Here is a 22173-nt window from a genome sequence, read left to right as displayed (position 1 = left end):
GAACGCACATGCCACTCAACCACGTCTAGGTTGTAGCCCATGGGCAAGGGATAATGGTATATGGTTTTAAATTTTATTGACTCAGCTTTCAATGTAAATGTGATGCTATTTTTCTATGTCGCTGGCGCTCTGCACGTTATCTCCAGATATGCCGACCCTGGTGGCGGCGGGATAATGTTCTCGCCTGCCAACCCAGAGGTCGCGGGCTCCATTACCGTCTTGATGGGTATTCCTCCACCTAAGGCACGAGTAAGAGTACCTTTCATAATTGTCTTCAACGTTATGTTTAGGGGTTAGGCGAAGGAAGGGACGATATTATTTCAATCTAGCCCCAATAAAATACGACCAAAAAATAAAGAGTGTTTTGAGGCGAAGTCAGCATTCATGGGCGTGTATGTGCATTAAAAAACAATTAGCCTACTCCTACCACCACCCGTTAGTTGAAATTTGGTACACCGGTAGTGAGTACATTACTCTGTGACAAGCATTGAGAAAATCCACATTGGAAGTGTTATAATCCCTCAGGGTGAAGAATACATTACCTCCATGATAATAATGCGTTAGAAATTACAGAGAAAAATCACGTATTTTAATCTAGGCTTGTACTGATTTGGATATTAATTTGCCTAATTTTTAAATAAGGCTGTAATAAAATGTCTCGGATCGCCCAAGAATACTCATTACTGTAACTATGATTATGGCTTTACGAAGTTTTCATTACACACACAGGAATACGACATTAACTGGAAAATTATTGGTATTTCTAGGTGATAACCAGGTAGAATTATGATGTTTCTATTTACTTAAATGGTAAGAATGAAGATGATTCAAATGAAAGGATTGAATGGCATAAAAAGCAGGTTTTTATGGATATATTAGTATATCATCTGAGTACACCTGTTAGCATTCATTGTCATTGCTGTTGCAGTTACACGCTCTTTCCAGCTGAAGATTACACCCAAATTTTTTGTATGCTGCTATACACTTGGAGTGAACAGTCTCTACTTCTCGTATGGTGTTCCGAGGAGTTCCTTGGTTTTGTCAGCATAGAGAGATAGGGGTAAATAACCCGTACAGTGGTAAGGTAGTCCGGGAAGTTAAAATACACGAGCGTGATCAGAATCTTAGGTTATAAAAAGCATGAAATGCTTTCATGTTTTGCTAAAGGTAAAGTGATTCTTCAACTAGAGTGAGTTCAAATATTTCCATATTGTGAGATGTTTTGATTCTACACGTTTCTTGCAATTAACCATTAAAAGGTAGGTTATGGCGCTACAGTTTCTTCTGAATTGAAATCTCTCTTTCTTTGCCTTCAAAAAATTTTATGGTATCCACTGTTATCCATATCTCCCACCATATATAACGTCACTATACTCTTATCCATTTTCTTTTCATATTTGAAGCTTAATTATTTGTCAGGGGTTTTGGGGAATCACGCTTCGCATTGTACTTTACAATGTTCATAATAAATAAATGAACAGTTCCACTTGCCTATCAAATCGTATTCCACCTATTTAATTTATAACGCGAATTATGTTCCTCCTCGATTATTGCTTATCATGTTCATTATTTGTATTAGCGGTCCTAAACTGCTCACCATTCAACGAATTGTTTTCACGATTTTTGTATTACGTATTATTGGTGTATTAATCTGCTCATAAGTTCTAAATATATCTAGTTTTTGCAATATTTATACATCTCATTTTTAGACCATTGGTTTATGTTCCTCCTCGATTATTGCTTATCATGTTCATTATTTGTATTAGCGGTCCTAAACTGCTCACCATTCAACGAATTGTTTTCACGATTTTTGTATTACGTATTATTGGTGTATTAATCTGCTCATAAGTTCTAAATATATCTCGTTTTTGCAATATTTAAACATCTCATTTTTAGACCATTGGTTAATTGACTTGTGTATCATAAATTTACCCACTGATATATTTTTCAAATTGAAACTATGAATAGAAAGTATTTTTGCGGCTTTATTTTCCAGTTTTTTTTTACTTTTTATCTTTGCTTCTAATCAAAGTTCTAGGTCACGTACTTTCACATCCTTAGGTTATGGAAAATTCGATTAAACAGAATGTCATGAGTGAAATCCGTGTATGTTTTTGGCCATGAGAGTTGGTGTTTTTTTAAATTTTTCAGCATTCCCGAGGTACGTATAACTTCGGAAAAATGCTCTTTATAACTTTTTCTTTTTTGCAAATGAGTGTGTTTTGGTTATTCATTGAATACGATTTTTGAGCTTTAGTGGCCTAGCCTAGTGGCTATTGTAACAGTTTTTAATATATAATTAAAATCGAATCGGATGTACCCAACTCGTCCAGATGTGACGAGTTTAGATTGCAAGTGCTTTCTGAGTACGGTTGTTGTTGGCCAAAGAAAAACAATCCAACTTTTTCCATCATTTGATAAAATATTTTATTTTATAACGCTCACCAGCTTCTCAAAATTTTGAATTTTTTCCTTCTAGACGTAATTGAATCTCAAAATTTTAAGAAAGTACGAGTAGCTTGCAAGAAAGGAGTTTTCCATATGTGTTCTTATATATTCCGCTAACGCTTTTTAGTTTATTATTCTCCATTGCTTTCTGGAGCTGGATTTAGAAAATATTTATTAGCATATTTATGTAACTCTCTGTGACATTTTGATTATAAACAAGTACTTATCGTTCTAGGTGATTGAATACCTTAAATGTATGTTACGTATTTCCATTTAGTCTTTCCTGCAAAACCAACCCTTGATGACAATAGTTTTTCTGCTGGTATGCTCTTTTTGGAAATAATATTCAACAGGTACCACATTGGAATCTAGAATGTAAAAATGTGAGCGATTATTAGATCAATATCTTTTTAAATGTCTCACCATTATTAAGCGCAACGAAATTCCCATGAATCGCAGGGAACAAGGAACCATATATACAGGGGGAGTCAGAATGAACTCCCTGATTTGAAGGCTAAATTAAAAAAAAACTTACTAAGATAATTAAAAAAAGGTTTGAGAATTTATTTCATCCAGGTGACGACCTTGGTGACTGACGCACATTTTGAGTCGTTCAAAAACGTTTTCCAAAACTCTTCTCGGCGTATCTTGCGTTATTCCAGCGATGATATCTGTAATTGCCTCCATCAGAGCTTCCAGAAGTTCCATTGTCAAACTTTGTAAACCTCAGCTTTGAGATATCCCCGAAGAAAAAAATTACATGGGCTCAAATCCAGTGAGCGAGGGGGCCATGGAATATTTAGAAGCGGCCGGGAAATTATTCTTGCAGGATTTGGCGTGAGCGACGGGTGGTATGAGCCATGGCACCATTCTGTTGAAACCAAAAGGCTTCTGTATCATATTCCACACCATGCTCTAGCATTTTGGGGAGTAAACCGTTCTTTAGCATCTGACAATAGCGCACAGAGTTCACAATAACAGCTGAACTTCAATATTCAAAAAAGTAAGCCCAATAATGCCTATAGAGGACACATCGCACCAAACTGTCACTTTGGGGCTATAAAGAGGTCTTGGGTGAAGTTCGCGAGGATTTTTAGTCGCCCAGTAATGAACATTTTGCTAATTTACTGAGCCGGAGGCGTCAAAATGCGCTACATCGCTAGACCACAGCGCCTTCTGCGTAGCCAACACACTATCATTAATTTTAAAGAACGTCACTACGACAAATCCTCGATGCTCACCAGACCACAGCAAGGTAATTACTAAAAAGGATTCATTTCCCCCAGATAACGCCACTGCTCTCACTCCAACAATTTACTTGGGCGCTCTTCAGTGATTTTTTAAAACTAGGGAGGCTATTTTGACTCACCCTGAATTACCCGTTCTTCAGGTGTTATTCATACTCGTATTTATCCTTCTTTTTCTGAAGTTTTTCAATGTATACGACCGCCGCGTCTGGTCAAATGCATCTTTTATTTTTGGAAGTGTTTCCTTAAAGGGGATGGAAGAACGATGAGGTGAAAAATCCTTTGAGAGGGCTAATCGCGTTAATTTCTCTCTGAAATGGTCTCGCTGAACGCGTGACATCTCTTGGCTAGAACTCTCATCCTTAGCGCTTCCCACATCGACCACAATATCTTCCAATCTACCCTGTTCATCTCTCCTCTCGACGCTACCCCATCTCCGTCACCCTGGCGATTATTTCCTTTCAAAGCAAACTCTTTTCCTTTGCCTTCCTATGTTCCATACAGGCAGCTCACCGTGTTGGTTGCCTTTCCTACTCAACATTCCATTTCAGCCTTGTCCGGCTTACTTACACTTCCTTCTGTCTTATCATCTTCCTCCACAGACGCTTCTCATATTTCCGCCTCCGATACTTCCCTCGATTACCGCTGGGGTCCCTTCCCATTCCCCTCGCTACCCGAAGGGAAACCTTGTTCAAGATAAATTGATAAGGCGACAAGAGGCATCGCGCAGGGTTTTTTCGGCGACTATATTCGGTTGCCATAAGTTTGAGCATTAATTCACTCGAAATTAATTTTAAAGGGTTTGAAAAATAAAGTTGTTCACTCTCCACCCAACCTCCTTTCTCTGATACGTACGTTTGGCATCCCTATCCGTTCCTCTCCTTTCTTTATAAGGTTACTCCTTCCCTCACTTTCTCCGCCTACCCTTTGCTCTTTCTCGGCTATGAGCGCTTCCTCAGCGACTCCGAGACTCGTTCGTTATCATAGGCGGGGACCGAAACCTCAGAAATATCTCGTGAGTAGGGAACCCCTGGGACGAGGGAAAGCGGGCCGTTTTGAAAATGAACATTTCAGCTCAATCCGTCCGTCTTCACCTGTTTCGGGTGATGAAGGGAAGGACCATGGGATTCATTAGGGTAGAATTCCGAGCGTGGTGCCTCTCTTTGCATTCAACTCATTACTATTATTGTAGAGGGAAACGATAAGTTGGGAAGAAAAAAATGAAGTGGAGTTGACGAGGTGAGGGGTTGAATTTTGAATACATTTGCAGCGAAAGGTCCGTCTCCGAAGGAATGGTGACTCATTCCGGAAAGCCACCGGAAGGAATAGAAATTCTCTCAACGTGTCCATAACTTTAACTCTTGCACATAAGAAGCGCTTTCTAAGTGGATAATTTGATGTAAAATATACCCACATCTTCAGAAAGCACGTGGTTTTTCTTCGTGAGAAATTTAAAAACACCCATGTCATAAGGAACTACTAGATTAATAGTATTTCTTTTAAAAACAAATTTTATTTCAATGGTTAAAGCTGTTATGCCCATTAGCAAATATTTCATGTTTAAAATAAACTGAAGTTATGCATTGCTACCCCGTCATTGCATTTTTACCGATTATTCAACATTTTTTCAGAAACACTTACATTTTTGGTCGGTAGATTGTTAAACACATTAGTAGTTAACAATGGTTGAATTCATTTTGTTCACGAGTGTGTGACAGTTAAGATAAAAGCGCAAAAATTGTGGCTTCTCATTTCCTTTCCCAACATTTACATATTCTCTCTATTATACCTTTCTGTCCCCTTGTTATTCTTTCTCGTCTTTGGAATTCCTCACCCTTTGTCTAAATTGCCTCCTGATTCTGATATTTCTTTTGCTCTATAATCATTTTGCTTAACTAGGAATTACGTGAGGCTCATTTAGAGCTTGTGTGAAGCATTAAAAAAATTCTCAAAGTAATCATTTCCATACACATCTTTAAATAATGTAGAGAATTAAATTATACACTCTTTGAAGTTGAATATTAAGTGTACCATGTACCTTAATAGTAGCTGCTTCACTTTACGATGTAAGGCTATTTTGGCCTACGTATTTGGGATTTTCATGGAGGATAGTGTCATGTAATCTATCGGCCACAGTATTCAAGAGGGAAATATTTGTTTCTGGCATTTTCCACTAATTTGAAATGAGAGTAATGTTTTCCTAGTTTTTGTTAACCAAATTTCATTTTTTATATTGAATATTTATTCCATTTTTGTAATTGTACTTCGATAAATCCATAACTGTAATCAGGATCATCGATGTGATAAAAATCTATTTTATTTGGAATATTAATCAAAATATTTCTTGCTTTTGTTGCCCTACGACCTAGCCTAAGTGAAGTGTTTATTTAATATATCGTTACCTAGTGATTATTTTTTCCAGTTCTATGAAATGAAATCACTCGGGATGAATTGACTTCTTCTTAGCCACTGAAGTAAAATTATTTTACCATAGAGAAATGATACTTTATCAGCTTAAAGACTTGTGTTAATTAACTATTCGCTAGGCTGTTAGAGAATTAAATATTTTATTATAGTTTTTAGTTTTCAAATCCTGTAAACCTATCAGTTTCTTTCAAGTTCCTGAGGGTAACAGGAATTAGGAAATCTGTGCGTGAGGTCAAAAAATAATCAAGAGTAACATTTATTTTCTTTATTATTATTGTAATTAATGAAAAAAATTACTATCGATATTAAATAAAACCATTGCTCATTTTCTCCTCATCAGCCATGGCGTGATAGAAGATTTTGAGCGTCCCTTCGACTCCTAAAGCTCTAATTGTGGGAGGAAATGGTAATTGCTCCTTGTAGGGTCGTTCAATAGGTCAAGGGGTAGGACGAAAAGTAGTCCGCGCAGATTTTGCTGTTCAATAGGACTACTGCGAAGGCGTTTGACTCCAGCGCCACGGCCAATTTAGTAATGTTGTCACGTTAAAAACGCAATTGAGAAAGGAAACGAGGAACCACTTATATTATCTGTCCCATGATAAATAAGGACGGAAACAAATAATAATGCATACAAAAGCAAGGACTTAGAAGATAACCGCTAGCGTTAGGACAAATATGTTGAATGCCGGGGCAATGATGTTGGAATGGAAGCTATCAAATCATCTCGAGTGAAATGGAGAAAGGGGGTAGGCTATATTAGGTTGTGTGAGATGACATGACGATACAGCGGGTTTAACTAGAGTGGTCGTTAAAGAGTGATTTATAGCGGGTAGGTTAGTGATCGTGAAGTGGGCGCAGTGCTGAACGGGAAATTGGTGGGATGGGTAATGAGTGTGAAGCAGGTGAGTGATAGAACACAAATTGGTGGAGATATGACCTATATAGTGATAATCCAGGTGTACTTACTAACGAGTAGACCCTGTGAAGTCAGAAGAAGTCAGTTTGTACCGTCAATTAGAAGAAATACTGAGAGCGTGTTAGAAAACAAGAGACAATGGTAACAGGGGATTGAAAAGTGGCAGGCGAAGGGACGGATTGAAGGAAGGTAGGAGTGTACGGAATGAGAAATGGTTGGAAAAGAAAGAAATAGAGTTAATAAATAGAAGAGATTCAATAATAACTAGTATCGTGATGAAGCATTATCACTGGCATGTATACACATGAGGAATGCTGGAAGACACGGGGAGGTACCAGTTAGATTATGGCATGAGTCAACATTTATTTAAAAACTGCTCCATCAACAAAAACACCGTTTCTAGGTTCACCGTTTTTCAAATGCAGATTTGGGGTAGTTAAAATGAAACAAAATTCCAAATTAAAAAGCGTTAGAAGGGTTAGATAAAGAGAGTCTTAAAGGTTAAATGTGAGTGAAAAGGAAGGAACCCTCGGAAATTCTAAACATGTATCTATATGAAAACAGCGGAAGGAAAGGAGTAGGTGAAACATGAGTGTAGAATGGAAAAAGAAAAAATGGAATCAATAGGAATTGTAGAGAAAAATAGCATTAAAAAAACGAAGATGAATGAGAGAAAACGGTGGAAAAGTTTCACAAATATAGGCGATACAATGTACAAGAGATCTAAATAATAAGCGAAATATATTAAGGGCATCATCTGTAAAGATGAGTGCAAAGATATACGGAAAGGCTAGACACTAGGAAAAGTTGTGTATCTAGATAAAAAAAATTAATAAAACTGTGTGGATGTAGCAAGGGAATAACTTTACTTATTATAAGGGATAGGACGGAGGTTAGCAATAAAGTCATGAATGATTCTGAGAAGGTTGAGTGAATTTCTAGAAGAGATTGGTTGTAAATTATTTAGACCAGGCAGTTTAAGAATGGAAAATACAATGTAGCATTATAAGAGGATTGCTTGATACCTGAAATATTGCATTAGGTAACAAGACAGCAAAAAAACGCCGCACATGGTAAAGTGGCGAAAGTTTGTTAAAATACATATATTCTCTCAGAATTAATAAAGTGATGAAGGGAATGTGGAAGAAAGGTAATCTTTGAAGTAATATGAAGCATATATGTGGATAGTTTATAGAACGAAGATTTCCTTAGGCAATTTGATTCCCATTCGGAAAGAGTGTAAAGCTGTTTTATATGAGGGACGATAAAATTAATTTCAAATGCTCAAAAGGTAGTTCTGGGAATCAATAATTTAAGACTACAAAACATTCCAAACAACTTCTTCAGTTGGAGTTTAGAAAGGAAAGAGGAAAGTGCGTTGCCAATATGGTGAACATCAAATTAGTAGATCATTTAATTAATAATGAAGTCTTTGTGTGGTTACTTGCTTCTAATACCCAATTCATTGAATTTTACCGTTTCAACAAGCTCCTCTTCTTCAGATAACCCTTTGTGTCTTTTCCCTACCTTCTCCTCGACATTAATTTTAGTTTAACCTCGTTCCACGTTCATAAGTATTATTTTCTCAAAGGATTACTTGCGGTAATTAGGTACATGAGCCTACAGGTTTTACGTATTGCCTGTATTACGTCCTATTGGTATACGTATTGGCCGGGGTGTTTAAATTCCATTATATGACCAATATTATTTCGCAATCTCTCATTCAATATTACTCTCTCTAATGGAAAATCATTTTTCAAACAATACGACTTGTCGCTATATTTCATTGGCAATAATGAGTAGTCATTTCGAATAGTCTAATGCCAAAAAATGAAAAAATAAGGGAAATTCCAACCTTGTATCCTGTAGTTTAGATAACACCACGTCATTTGTGATGTGTAATTACATAGTGTTCAGGATGTTCTACGACAAGTAAAAACGTTTTTGATGCAGATTCTGACTCGAACATATCGTCAAAATTTATTCCCTTTTTCTAAACTCCCGAAGGCTTTTTCTATGGATGAGAATCCAAGAACGAATGAGTGTAAGGTAATTTATGTAAATTTTAATGTCTTCAGGTACATAAATGTTTATGAGTGCGGGAAAAGAACTGAGTGAACATACGGACTCCGTAAACTCATGACCTCCCGCATATATAAAGTCCATTCTAGGTCAAGTTTCCCAATCAACGCTTTGACCGATTAATTCCAAACTTTTGTTCACCCTCTATGTTTTAAAACTCCTCTCGTGAAAAAAGTACGGTACCATCAATGGGGAGAACGAAGTTGCAGTATATCGTAAGTCCGATCTTTATGATACATCTAAAAGAATAAACTATTAATAAATGAATAAACTTTTTCCTCCATCGGTTTAATTTTTAAACCACAGTTATAGGTTCCTTGCGCTTTAGAAACATAGTATGACTATCAATAAAAAATATATGACACATAATATGCGAAAAAGAATATTATGTATGCGTATTTAACGGGCTCACATAATATCATTATATTTATGTAATGTATGAACTTATAAGGATCATGTAAGCTGGTTATTAAGTTGGAAATTATTAATCTGATAAAAATTTAATTAGGTTTCCTAAAGATAGAATTGCCTACTGACGGCCCTCAGGGGACGCTGTTTGTCACAATTTCCCTTTTCGAATGATTTGAATATCTTCCTTGTTAAACATTTCTCTCTAATTCCCTAGTGTGAATACCTAACTACTAGTTTCTAATAAATACTAATAACGGAGTATGAAGACTATCTATTCCGTATCTTCAAAATTAGACTTCATTTGGAAAAGTCTATATTTTAATTTCCGTTTTATTTAAGAAATGAGGTTACTTTAATTAGGCCGTTTATAATTTGATAGGTGCAAATACTATGTGTTCGTACACACACACGTGTAAGTGTGTGTACATGTGTGTGGGTGTGTATATATGTGTAAATGTATTATTAATATATGTGTTCATATATATATATATATATATATATATATATATATATATATATATATATCTAATATTGGGACGACACAATAGTAACACTTAAAAGGACACTCACACGGTAAATTGTTTAAGCTTTAGGTCTTCTTCAAGGACTCGGAGAAGGCCGAAAGCTTAAACAATTTACCGTGTGAGTGTCCTTTAAGTGTCACTATTTTATTTGTGTTCTATTGTGCCGTCCCAATATTATACTGCTCGTGTGAGTGTTTCCGTATTATCGATATATATATATATATATATATATATATATATATATATATATACACAGAGAGAGAGAGAGAGACACACACATATACCTATGATGTGGAGAAAAAGTATCGAAATCAATTTCTCCCAGAGGTAGCTGTACGTCGTAGCGCACTTTTTTTGTGGCGCAGGCTCTTCAAACATGGCCGAGAGAGTCGAGCCCCACTCCGGACGGCCGTCGGTGTCAACAACCGACTACAACGTTCAACATTGCGTCAAGTAGTGAATTCTGACAGTCAATTAAGTTAACTTATGATCGCAAATCATATTTACATTGATAAGAAGACAGTGCACACCATTATCGCTGAAATTTTGGCCATGCAAAAGATCTGCGCTAAATTCGTCTGGATGGTCTAGACGGACGACTGAAAGGAGAGTTGAGTGTCTGCTTGCGAAGAACTTCTGCAACGCGACGGTTCCCCAAGCTTCCTCCAGTCCCGACTTGGCACCAATAGACCATTAGTTATTCCTAAAAGGGAAATTATCCCTCAAGGGACACCACCAAGAGACTCTAAGTGCCGTCAGAGAAGCTTGTAAGCGTGCCCTAAAGGACCTTTCACATACCAGGGGGCCTTCTTGTCATGGAAAATTCGCATAAATAATATATGGCAAGATAGCACTAGCAAACTCTAACACAAAAAAGAAACTCACACGTTCTTTTCGTATCTTCCTTGAGAAAGGTGGCAACGCCACTTAAAATTCGTTGTATGTGTTTCTGTGTGTCTTCATTGTTCGCTAGTGCGCTGTTGATATACATTATTATTCACACAGTGAAACTTTCACATTAGCTTTATATATATGCACACGCACACGTATATATGTATATATATTATGTGTATATATATATATATATATATATATATATACATATATATATATATATATATATATATATATATACACATATATATATATATATACACACACACATATATATGTATATATATATATATATATATACATATGCATAATATATATACACATATACGTGTGCGTGTGCATATATATAAAGCTAATGTGAAAGTTTCACTGTATAGTATATATATATATATATATATATATATATATATATATATACATATATATATATATATATATATATATATATATATATATACACGTATATATCTATGTATATATATATACTCATATATACAGAAACATATATAAGGAAAAGGGATAGGAACACGTATAAAGGACGAACACAATAAAGGTGGGGAAGGCGGAATCGAACGGATCACAAGAGTAAAAATATTTCCTCAACCGGGACTCGAACACCGGATCTTTCCACTTGCCGGGCGGATGCTCTTAACCACTTGAGCTATCGAGGATATGTAAATTTACCCTGAGATCCGTGGGTCTTATATGTCGCCAAGCGCCCCGATTCTTTAGCCAAGAGATGGCGTCAGGGGGCCGTTTCATATATATATACGTGTGTGTTTGTGTGTGTGTGTGGGTGGCGGTAGTCCAGGGGGTATACTGTTTGACTACTGACCGGAGGGTCCCGGGTTCGATTCCCGGGAAAGCCACTCTGGGCGCCTGCAGCTCCACCCAAGCTATGTGATTTTTCTGGTACCAGAACTTCCTGGGAAACCATAACCGGCACAGGGAAAGGAACTGGCCCCCCTACCCTGATGCGTGAATTTCACACGCCGTCGGGCTTAGTACTGGGTGGACTCTAGGACTGGGTGAACTCTAAGTATTAATCCGGGAATAACATTGATCAAAGTACAATTTACCAAAATTCTTCAAAATAGCATTCCTTTGCATCGACACCCTAATGCCAAAGCCCCTGCCCGTACGCTTCCTGGAAAACGTTGGCGCGAACTTCGTTCTCACACCTGGTCACGGCTTATTTGGCATTATGCAGTGTCACATAATAATTGCGTTTCAAGCTCCTATTTATTCTTTCAAAGGAACAGAAGTCCGGCAGCGTAGGTTGGAGGTCACTTTCACAGCGGTCCAATAGGTCATTGAAGTTTGTCAAAAGCCTTCTGATCTTCCGACAGAGCCTTGTGGAACCTCTTAGTACAGATTTTTGATGGCGAGATCTGTCTTAAAAATACAATGAAACCTGGTTTTTAGTATATTTCATTCTTCTACTAACATTCTGTTTCTCGGATGTTGATCGGAATGTAGATTGTCACCCACGTTTTGCTCATTGTCGCCGCACTGTGTAATTTTTTTTCTGTTTTCAAGACGTTTCTCACTGTCAACCGTCTCTCTACTCCTTGGTCCTCTTGGAAATATTTCTTGGGACGGCTTCATTTCCAGAATTCTACTTTCCGAGCTCAGCACAACATTTTCTCTCGTAATGTCACGTTACTCCAAGCAACATGACATTATTAATTTATGACTCAACTGTCCAACAGGGGTCCAATCTAGCTGTGTTTCGTGCATTGTCCGAGAAGGGTTGCACAGGACAAAAGTGGTCAACTTGCTGAAAATGATGCACGCTGAAATATTACAAACAAAAATATAAAATATGCGCATGGCAACTATTTATTCTTTCTTTCTGCATTTGACTGATCAATTTTCTCCTGCTCCTTTGGAAGTTATAGTACATATGGTTAATAATATATTTCTATGTAGCTTATTTTACCTAAAATATAAAAGGCACCAAAAAAAACACCTCGCATTTTTTAGGGTAGTAAGAAACGGAAGTTTCCTCTTCGTAAGAGTAAAAGTATTAGAAAGCTCTCAGTGGAATTACATTATCTTACCCCTACGTATGTTCATACATTAGAACGGGAGAGTGTTTTCCTTTTATTCAGGTTAGTTGCTGAAATTCTTCGTCTGACACAAAAGCCCTCAAAGTCTTTTCGACGTTTTCTTCTACTCCTGGCTCCTCAGAAAAAAAGTAATGTCGCATTCAGAAATGAAACTTTTCAGAACTTGCTGTCTTGGATAACAATTGTTATTGAGCGTTTTGATGGATTGGCCTGACGTAAATAGCGGATGATGTCTAGCAAATTTTCTGAAATTGAGCGGATAAAATGGAATAACTCTTGAAATAACGAGATACTCACTAGGTTTGCTAGTTCAAATTCACTGGCAATGAAATCGTTTTCCTCCTGAATACGCCATAGTTGCGGGAAATTTGGAGGTGAAGTAATCTTGAAGTATGGTAATATTATTATAGATATTAAAATGGTAGTGTCTGGAGTCATGAAGTGTTGTAGTGAGGTATATTCTCACGGTATCATCCGTGTTAGATATGCCATAGGATTTTAATGAAAACATGTGCCCCCCCATAAAAATTAACTGTTCTTTTCTTAATAACAATTTCATTTTCTAAGCGTTGATTTGTTGAATTGCATCCTTGTACAATATAATCCATTTGACATGAGTAAAGCAGTGTTCATTGTATAATTATTTTCTAATACGTAATTCATGTATCAAAATATATTTTTTTAATTGAGCTTCTTACAGCAAAGTAATACAATAATGTCTAATTTTTCCAATTAGTTTTAAGCTTTTGCCTGAAAACTACTCGAGCATATGAGATTACATACACTGATGGAACATTTGAACACACGTTTTCCCAGTGAAATTGAAGTTCGTAGGTTTCCACAATTATATCCAGTAGATACACATAGCGATCGTTTCAATAAATTGGACCGAATCCGTATGTAAAGCTGTTAACATTCGTATGGTTTCCATTGTTAAGAGTAAAGACCAGCTGACAGAAATGTATGCTGGGTGGATTTTTGGGACGCCGAATAGTTCCCTCAATAGTTGTTCTTAGAAGGTGGGATGACGGATTAAGTGGATGCGAATGGCGTGAGAAGGGAGTATTCAGGGTATTGATCAAACATGGGAAGTTAAAGAATGGACAAAATGAGGGTTTGGAGTAAAACCCTTAGTGTTACTGGTTGGGTTATAGGATACTAGGATTCCCCCGTAGCATCAAATTTCGGCCCATTGTGAAATGACATTGAATACATGCTAGAAAACGTATGCCATCGTATTTGCTGTTACTGAATTCAAATTTGGTAAATCTAAAATCCTTTGATCATCAATGGTGTACATATTTTAAAATATTTTCTTACGTATTTTCATTTTATTTTTTCATTATTATCCACTCCATATCTCAAAAACGACAGTATTTTTCTTACACTCTAGCCTCTAGGATCAACTATCCAAACTATGTTCAATATCAAAATTTTCATCCGTGTTTTAGTGTTTAAGTGCTGAATTTAGACGATCATTCTTTGCTTAGAATTTCCCTATGTTTTTTTCTTCACTTCATTTACTTTGAGTATGTGTTGCTGTATACTTATTTTATATGTGAATCTATGTATATATGGATGTGTATGTGTGTGTGTGTATATATATATATATATATATATATATATATATATATATATATATATTATTTGCATATAAAAAATTACATTTATAATATAATAGCCGTATCGTATCCGTATCTGCAAGCCAATTTCCCAACAGTTGCTTTTTCTTCCAAGTACATGGCAAACTGATTATATGCAATCTTCCTTATGGCTGCTTTCCATCATGCTGAAATATCTTTGTTCACATCAGTCTAATAGTTTTACATAAAATTATTCATTTTAAGGATTTATTTCACAGGAACTTTAGCCATACTTCCGTAATTTAATTTTCTATCAAGAAAGAGTTTACAGTTATCCAATCGATGCAGAGTTGCCTTGCATACCTTGCATGAAGAATCAAAATTATGTTTAAGCTGAATTAAATTATCGTAATCGAAGCAAGCCTACTGTTGAACCAATTTTTCTATTTAAAATAAGTACTGTCATGAAGCATTTTGATATATATTTCTTTTTCGCAAGGTTAAATGGATGGCAGGAGTTGAGTGCAAATTTTGAACAAATTAATCGGATAGTTATTACTATAGTTGTCGTCTTTTCTACGATGCTTAAATGTTTCTAGTTATACAGTTCAAATAAAACGAATTATTACTCTATGAAGGGTTTCTCTTAAAATCTGAAAACAAATGCCTGATAAAGTTAATGGACTAACAATGAAAAGTTATTTAATTTGGGAATATTTACAGGTGAAAATTTAAAAAGGAAGTGATATGTAGTGGTAGGAAGTGTCATCGAAAAACTTTGGAGCTTCATTAATGGGAGGAAAAAGGGATGGAATCTGTGTGCTCATTAAAACTGCCAGAAGGTCATTAGGCAGTAACGGCTTTCGAGTGATATGCCTCTGTGAAATTTTACTCCAATATATTTGTAATTTTTATGTTTTTGAGTAGGTTCCTTAAAAAAATCAATGCATCGATACCTTGTTAAGAACTGTCTTAAAGGAATAAATGAAAACGGCAAATAAGAGAGTACTAAAACCATCATAATTTTTTTTCTTCTGTTCCCAATAAATCAACATCGTTATCGATAACCCTACCTTCATAATTCTCGCTGATGGTATCAATCAATTAAGTCTCAACAGTATATAATAACAAAAGTGAAAGTGGCTTTTAGTATAAATCAACATTGTATTCCCTCATTTCGAAAGTTCGGGCTGCTTTATTTAAAATTAAGCTCAAAATTTAGTTGAAAATATGCTGGAATAGAACGCGCTAGATTTGGAGAAAACCTAGTGAGTCAACCGTATCGGCCAATGTTTCCAATTGGCCCAGAGGTTGGCATTTAAAACGTCAATTATTGAATCTCAGGCTATTGTCTAAAGAGATAAATTTGTAATTGGCAATATCGCTTTTATTTTTAGATAAGTAGGTCTGCACTGCTTGCTTTCGAGTTTAAAGTTGTTATAATTTTAATGAATTATAACATCAAAGAGACTAGTAATTATGCCTATTATAAAGATGTAATTCCATAATCCCCTTCTAATTCTTTTTACAGCAGTTACAATCCTTAATCCAATGTTTAATAATTCTGCTAGCAGTTCCAACGGGCGAGTATATGATTTTTATTTATTTACACTGGCTAACGTAGAGGTCCACAGGTGTGAGCGGTTATGAATTAGCAATTAGGCTCGGCCAAGGTGTCCTAAAGTAGGCCATATAAGATATGAGCTTCGCGCAAGGGAAGATATCAGGGCGAATGCATTGGAGAGATCGGTTGGAGGAATGGGAAAGCGAAAGTAATGCATGTTGTAATAGTGAGGGCTATAGAGAGAGGGGAACCGGGGGAAGTTGGAGCAAATTTGATTTAGATGCGCCATCCAGCGGTTTTACAAAACATTAAATCGTATGGATTTGTTCCAAGAGTGTGGATTTAAGAGGACGGGTGGAGGTCAGGTAGGAGCAGGTCGGGAGATTAGGAGGTGGTATAAAGAGAGAGAGAGAGGTAGTAGTCGGGGGAATGAGGATTAGATTTGGTGCGAGGGAGAGAGAGAGAGAGAGGTGTAAAGGCGGGGATGAGGGGGAGGATGATAGTTGTGGAAGGTTGTTGTACTAGCGGATGAGGGGAAGTAGGGGAAGATGGACGTAAAAGCAACTGGCGGGGAAAAGGCTTCCGTTTTCAGCGGGAGCGGCGTGAAATACGCCAGTAAGAATGAAGACATAAATGTAAAATTTGGATCCCCCCGAGTACGCTCGCTGGCATTCATCCAGATGAGATACACCTCTTCAAATGGAAAACGGAAACGGCAGAGAACGGTGGAGTTCACTTGGCTCCCTTCGAAACGTTAAAACATAAAAAAGGCTATCCCGGCAATTATGGTATTATAGGTCTAAAGTCGGCGGCTGACCGTTCACTGGATATTTTGCGGGCAACCCTTTGTTTTTTGCACTTCCATTCGTTATTTCCTCAGGGTAACTCACGCGAGAGTATTTAAGTAACGCATTCTGCCAATAGTCTTGATCCGGTGATATTTTAAAGCAGCATCTAGGGGTATACTTAGGGACTTCATTTAAGGATGGTTACACTGGGTTTACCATTTGATTATGACATTTTACGGTTATGTGGAAATATTTCATAAGAAACTCATTTCTGTTTTCTAAATAACGTTTTTTCCATAGTATTTTCTAATTATCTATAGAGAAAGATTTTTTTGATGAGGTGCAGATGAACAGAACTTCTCAAGCTATTATTAAAATAAAATAAGCGTTTAAATATAATTGAACTAAATCGAATGTATAATCATCTTGTTCTGCATAATGTGAAACGATAATATGCCTCCTCAATAATATTAAATTGCTTATTGATTACTCTTGTTACCTTTGAGATCTTAAACCGGCCTCCAGAGTTAAACGGAGCGTGCATATCAAAGGGCTCGGATTGAAGAATAAATTGGGAGTGTAAGGAGAAACGGGGGCCGATTCCTTTAAAAGCCAAGAAGCAGGAGGAATGGTTAGGCTTCCGTGATGGTGGTTGGACGGATTGCAAAAGACCCTTCCAGAAAGGGTTAGCAGGTGAGGGATTAATACCTCCAGCAAAAGGGAGCTTTTTGGAGAAGTGGTTCTCATTCACAAGGAAAACTCTATTGGTGGACCGTTGGCTTTTAATCCTGAAAGGTCCTGCTGTTGGTCATGATTCCCTTTCACCGTACGTATCATTTTTATCTGATTAAAAATTTCACATGGAATTGGAGCAAGAAAGGTAGTATATATTGGCATTATACATGTTACCTCAGGAGATGCAGTTGTCTTCGTACCATTTTGACATAATACACATTATTCCAGGTTTAGACCAACAGCTTTCTCTTTTTTTAGCTTTTTTCTGTCCCAAAACTGGATAAATTACGTATAGTTTCACCAAGTCATGGATTGTTGGATGTTTTAAGAGAAAACTAAGGATATTTCTGCATATATAGTGCCATTACATTTTTATTTAGATCTTTTGCATACAAATTTATTTACTTATTCCATACATTAAAATAATTTAATTTTTGGTAAAATATTTTGGTGTACTGTAATTAAGGCTTTTTAGTTCATTCCTTCGACTTTCAAATGGCACTTAAACTATTTCAGAATTATGGCAAATGAAATGTAGGAACAACTGGGATCGAGGACTGTTAATGAAACCCAAGATTAAGGCAAATGCATAGAAACAACAACAACACGGAATGGAAAGACTTAATATTTCCGAAATATATAAAAGTAAAAGGAAGAGGAGCGCACAGTTATTAAAACAAGAGTTTTGATTTAAATGGAATAGTTTAAAATTATCATGAGGGAAAACAAGCATTAGCAAGTCAAAGGATCTAAATGACTAAATTCATGCTTTTTTGAATGTAGGCTTTTTATGTTCACGGTGTTTCCCGATTATTCTTATTAAGATGTTTGCCATTACGTACTGTACCCAAGGAATGGGAGAAGGCTGACGTAATAAATATATACAGAAAAGGAAATAGGAAGGAAACATTGAAATTATAGTGGTATCAGCACAGCCAATACAATTAATATAACATAAAGTAACATAAAATATAAACTAATTGCCAGATCTACGTTAACTTTTCAAAACGAGAAGTTATTTTTAGACTATTACGGAGTTTTACTGACATGTTTTAAATGAGAATTTTTTAAATTAGAAGAAAATCAATTTTGGCTTGTAAACACCCGATTACTATATACTAAACCAATGCATGATTTCATTACATTAAAGACAAAATGTGTGTAAAATAAAGGAAAAATTATAAATAAATAAAAATTAAAGCATATAGTGGCCAAAGAAAAACAAAGACAACTTTTGGTCGCGAAACAGGAAGAAAAAATATGGTTATCTATAACCATATCCTCGAATAAATATGAAATTTACAGTCTCTGAGAACCAAGCGTATTATGTGTCAAACACGAATATACCTATATAACAAATTACCAAGCTATTCAGCAGCATTTCTACCGTAAAAAAATAAAGCCAACGGAAACAGCTTCCACAGATTCCAATAAATATTTTGAAGGCTCGACACTTCTATATGGTCATTAATCCTAGATACGTGAAATGAATGATGAAATCGAAATAAAATATATAAGTGCAATTTAGAATAGTGGGCATAATATAATAAAATGAACATAAAATAAAATACCTTAAGTATACAGTACCGGAAAGTTGTGGTATGCTGTACAATTGATGAAGAAAAATAATAGGAAATCCTGGAAGTACATGTGGAATGGGTGCACTATTTACAATAGAAGTTCATTGATTAAGCTATTAGTATAAGATTATAGAATGGCTGAGACAAAAATGTTTGTCCCAAAACTCTTGGTTCCGAAACAGGCTTTATGGCCTACTCTGTAAAAGAAGATGATGAACGTAAACTGGAGAAGCATGCTGCAAATTTAATGATTCAAAATTTTTTCTTGAACGCACAGTGACATGATTTATTGACATAATCTAGGACGCATGAGGTGTAATTTGAAGCAACCAAGTCGTCAATATTTTTGCCTTATATTTACTTTAAAATATGGAATGTTATTTAGCGACACACAAGGGAATACATTTTGTTACACTCTACACCCGGGATAAATAAATTCGTTAATTAGTTAATTCGTGTAATATAACATAGTGTCACGGAATTGTTGGATATACTGAAATGGGAGAGTTTGAAAAATAGAAGAGAAAGGAGTAGATTCGGCGCGATGTATAGAAGTCTCAAAAATGACAAACCTTGGTTACCGCGGGAAATTGATTTTTTTCATGAAATTATAGTTAAATTGAAAACCTGTTGCCCTAGTTTGATAATTGATTGTCCAAAATGGAATTTAACTTCCTCTGTAATTTTATCATCAGTATTCATTCAAAAAACATTTTTCATAATATTCTGCGTCAATTTAAATGCATTTAACGCTAAATGCGTCCGTGCGTCAACACTCGGAATAGTTTTTAAATATTTTATAACATTTTGAAGGATGTTTATAGAGTATTTTTTCCAGATTCTCATTATCTGCCTAAAAATGTTAACAAAGCATATTTTTCCGCTCCTTTATTAATGTTTTGCTCTTAAATTTCTAAAAACCTTGATAAAAACAGGGTTTCTCTAGGCATCCACCTACCCTCGCTACTTATTTCCTTGATTTTTATTAGTATTTTTGTGATTGACAGGTCCCTGGAATAGAAGGAATCCTTGCAAAACCTGGACGAGTGAGTGTGTGCGGATCACAAAGGTCTAGCATACACGAGCGATTGAGTGATTGCGCGTTTACGTATGTCCTTTCTGTTTTGTTTTGTTATTTCTCTGTGATTGACGAGTCAATGGCATAGGAGAAATTCTTGTATATCCCGTAGGTGTGAGTACGTGTGATAAGCAAAGGTCCCTGTTTCTGGACGCACTCAAGTGACGAATGAATGAGCGAGAACTTTTGTCCATCCGTTTTATTTGTTTTTCTGTGTCCCTGGCATAGGGGGAATCCTTGTAAACCTGAACAAATGAGTGAGTGTGATTCAAAAAAGTCTAGTACACCCAAGTGATTGAGTGATTCCGAACGGGCCTTTCTCTTATTTATTTTTATTTAAATTTTTTATTCATTCCTGTGAGCGTACAGCGGATCCTTTCAAACCTTGAGTGTGTGTGTGTGGATGCGATTCACGAGAGTGACTGTTATTCTTAAACACCCACTAGTGATCGAGTGTTTGTAAGTTTGTTTTATTATTTATTAATTTTGCCTTTTTGTGTGTGATTGAGGTAGGTTGGTCACTGTTTCCAAAACACACCCAAGTGATCAAGTGTGTTTTCCCTATCTTTCCCCTCACTTGTAACTTTGTTTTTACCTCCCCCCTTTAGACTGAATTTACTTTTCGCCCTTTGTTAACCCACGAATCCTCGCTTTCTGCTCAATTTTTTTAGCTTGTAACGCATTTCTATTTATTGTCTCATTTTTAAATTATTTCTCTTCAGTGCATACTACTGAAAAACATTCCGTAGGTTATTAGCTCTAATTTACTATGCATTTGTCTATCATGCAGTTTCTGTAAATGTTATCAATAGCCGCCCATATCTTTTTTTGAAGCTTCAAAAGTTGATCGTGAGTTCTTTTATTATTTTATCTTTGCTCTTGATTGTTTAGGTCGTGCAAAACAGTTCATTCTCTTCGCCCCATTAAAGTCGCCTTTATTGGTCTATCATTTCGTTTTAAAGAGATGTCATTTGTGTTCCATCCTTTGGATTTGATATTTCTATCAAACAAATTCAAAATGTTCTTACTATTTTAAGGAGTTCCTTCAATCTTGAAAAAAACACTAAGTTGATCTATGCCTTTACTTCCCGCATAGAAGGCCATTTTACCCTAAGTTCCTTTCTAATCAGCATTATAACTCTCCAGCATGACTGATAATAGTCGAACGCTGCTAATAGTCTTTCGAAAGGGTGAAGTTCAAGGACGTCGCAGTTAAAGTTCTGATGTTTCTAGGTCATTCATTACTTACTACCTTGATCAAAAAGTTCCCGGAATAACCACCGTGTGCCGCTCCCATCGTTCCGATATGAGTTCTGTTTTTTTTGTTAAATTGGTACATCTGTTGTTGATATTCCCTTTAAATCTTAGTGTCATAACTTGACATTTGCGAAAGTTACGTAGCCAAGAGTACATCTATCTCTGTGTGTGTTGGCGATTTTTTACAATTTCAGAAATGGATTTAAATTTGCAACAACGAACTTGTATTAAATTTTGCGTAAAAAACGGATTTAGTGGCGCCCGGACGTTGGAAATGTTGGAAAAGTGTTTCGGCAACGATTCTCTAAAAAAAACGGTCGTTTACCAGTGGCACGAGCGGTTCAGAAGTGGTCGTGAGTCAATCGAAGATGATGAACGCAGTGGCAGACCATCGACATCGAAAGTCGGTGAAAAAATTGATAAAGTAAAAGAAATGTTGGTCAATAACCGCAAATTAACCATCAGAGAAATAGCGGAGGACTTGAACATTGCCTATGGATCCGCCCAAGACATTGTGGTTAATGATTTGGGTTTCCGTCGTGTAGCAGCAAAGTTGGTGCCAAAAGA

The sequence above is a fragment of the Hetaerina americana genome, unplaced genomic scaffold, assembly GCF_022747635.1.
Source record: "Hetaerina americana unplaced genomic scaffold, ioHetAmer1.1.p SCAF_1, whole genome shotgun sequence".
Classification (NCBI taxonomy): domain Eukaryota; kingdom Metazoa; phylum Arthropoda; class Insecta; order Odonata; family Calopterygidae; genus Hetaerina; species Hetaerina americana.
This window is presented reverse-complemented; position numbering follows the sequence as displayed.